Consider the following 2,922-nt stretch of genomic DNA (forward strand, 5'->3'; position numbering starts at 1 on the left):
AAAAAAAAAAAAAAAAAAAAAAGATCATGATAGCAAAGTCTTATATATTTTAATTAGACTATGCTGTTTGTTGATTTGTTTGTAGACTTTTTTTCTGACATTTTAATATAGTTTGATCATGAGAGCAAAATGTTCGTCCGGCTTGAAATACTACCATTTCCATTTTGGTAAAATTGACCCCCCAAAATAGAATTCTACTATACTAATTAATGCAACTAGAATTTGACTCTGAAAATCTTACATGCCTAAAGCATATTGAAAATCTTTATGCATGTAGTTTTAAAATCTTTCTGCTTGTAGATTGAAATGAATATATTACTTCTTTAAAATTTGTTGTGTTCTACGAATTGACGATTGATGAGGGTCAGCCAAGATCTGCGTATTCGAATTGACGATTGATGAGGGTCAGCCAAGATACATTTAATTTTGTTCATTTAAGATCTCTCTTATTGTATGTTTTTTTTTTCGGGTTTTTTACTGTAGTAATCTCCCTCCGATCCCATATAAGTGTTGTTCTGAGACCTTCTTTTTTTTTATTAAGTGTCGTTAGGTTTTGGAAAATGGAATAACACAACCAAAATTACTAATATACCCTTAATTAAACTAACACAGATTATTAAAACTGAAAATAACAAATATTGAAAATAACAAATATCAACATACAACATTAATAATGGATATCAATATACATAATACGAAGAGTCACTTAACAATATATATTGGGTTAGTCACAAACTTGAAAAGCAACAAAATGACAAATCCAGTGCAAGTAGAAGAAAATGGAGATAAGCAAACTAATGTCAAAGTGGTGCATGCCTTTGATCTCAACAAAGTCCTTGAGGAAGAAGAAGACTTTCATTTGAGCAAGGAGATTACTGATGTGAAGCCAAAAGTGGTGCATGACTTTGATCTCAACAAACGCTTCATTGCGGAAGGAGAAATTCATCCTGACAAAGAGATGCAAGACATGATTCTGACATTCTATAAAATTTATTTTCCATATTATTACTAGATTTTGCTGTTGAATTTTCTACTAGTGGTCTCTTCTTTATATGATCACCAATAAGTTATCCTATGGTTTGTTCTCCAAATAATAAAAAAAGAGAAATCCAGTTTCTAAATATCAGAGGTTCACATATCCATACCAGAAACAAGCAACAAAAAACAAATGTTTCAACGATGAAGCGATCAAAGTGGTTCACGTAAAAAGAAATGATCTTTTACACCTTTCAATGGCTTCTTTGAAGTTATCTTCATCCATTGATAGCATCTTGGACTTAACTAAATCCTAAATTTTCAAGGAAAAAGAGAGATGAAAACAAGGAATCACAAGACAAGTAAAGCTTGCTAATTGGTTGCTGAGTAACAACAGTGAGGATACCTCCATTGTGGCATTTCACGCTTCAGGTAGCATCTAAGCAACATTGCTTCAGTTCTTTTCTTATCTGTGAGTGAAAATTGGCCGGTCTAAAATATGGAAGCAGTAAAGAAAGAGTCGCAAGAACCTAGAAAGAATATATTTGTTCAGAGATATATTTGCCATAGTACTCCAAAAACCTGGGATTAGAGTATGTACCTTCTTGTTGAGACATCATGATAGCCTCTTCTCTGCAAAAAACAGTCGTACCTTTGATGTGAAACAAATATTGGAAAGAAAGGAAAGGGAAAATAGTCAAAACTGAAATCAGTAAGAATAAATCAACTGCAGTACTTACTGTGATATTGATGCAGCGGTTCATCTTGCAAAACATGTCATTTGCTAAAGACTGTAATACTATAAACAAGGATGAAGTGATTGAACAATGTGTGTAGTCATGAAGAAATAAAAACATCTTCTTGGTTACTACAGTTTATAGATTGAGGGTCTACCTGTTTCTTTTTCCACGACCAGTATATACTTTGCTAAGCTAACAATATCTGCAAGCAGGAAGATGACATCCAATTATTTACTCCTAACACAATATTGTCAGCTTAGAAAAGGATTTGACTTCTCAAGAGAGCATAAAACATCATTTAAGATTATTGCAGCTACTATATGATACCGTCGACTTCCTCTACAAGAACAGGAACAGGATATGCCTGAAATGAAGTCATTTTCAGAGATATACTTCTTGATGCCAACATGAAAAGTGAATCTTATGTTTCAATCTTACAGTATTTAGGCTGTTTAAACAATCAAACTTCCTCACAGCTTTCCTAAATTTTAACCAGCCCATTCAATTACAAACCACATTCAATTTGAATAAGAGTCAGATAATTCCACATAATTCATCTACCAAAATAGCAAAAGGAAACCTTACTCTCTTAGCTGATTTCTCACATTTTTTACTATAGTAGAATTACATTTAATTTGCTTAGGAAGCTGACCCTCTCGTTCCAACGCTTCTTTCCTCATGTGTGGGATTTTATAATTATTAGTCCCTCTAATTCTCATTGTTTCTTGCATGCAAAGTTGCAGAGTTAAGAAAATGTGGTTTATCTTTCTCGCTGGATAATCTTCGTAAGTTGTTTTTACTGCGTGAATAAGCTCTTCAACGTTCTTCGGACATACCTTATGCTGTAATGCTTGGATAGCACTAAAAAATCCAAGATCAAGAACATTTAAGTCTGGAGAATTTGGCGGTTGACACATTAATCGAATATCAAAACCGTTCTGGGACGCCGCTGCTTTGAATTCTACATCACTTGGATCCACATGCGTTCTCGCATTATCTTGTTGAATGTAGATAACTTTATCTACATCCTCACGAGGCCATTTCTCACGAATATTGGGAAGAACTTCTTCTATCAACATTCTTCTCACATCATCTCGCTTGACAGATGTAATTGGTTTTATTTCTATTGTTCCAGCTTCTCTGTTTCTACTCCGTCTTCTTGCAGGTTGAATTGTAACAAACGGCCAGACCCCAATCTTTCCAGAGA

The sequence above is a fragment of the Camelina sativa genome, chromosome 10 (assembly GCF_000633955.1).
Source record: "Camelina sativa cultivar DH55 chromosome 10, Cs, whole genome shotgun sequence".
Lineage (NCBI taxonomy): Eukaryota > Viridiplantae > Streptophyta > Magnoliopsida > Brassicales > Brassicaceae > Camelina > Camelina sativa.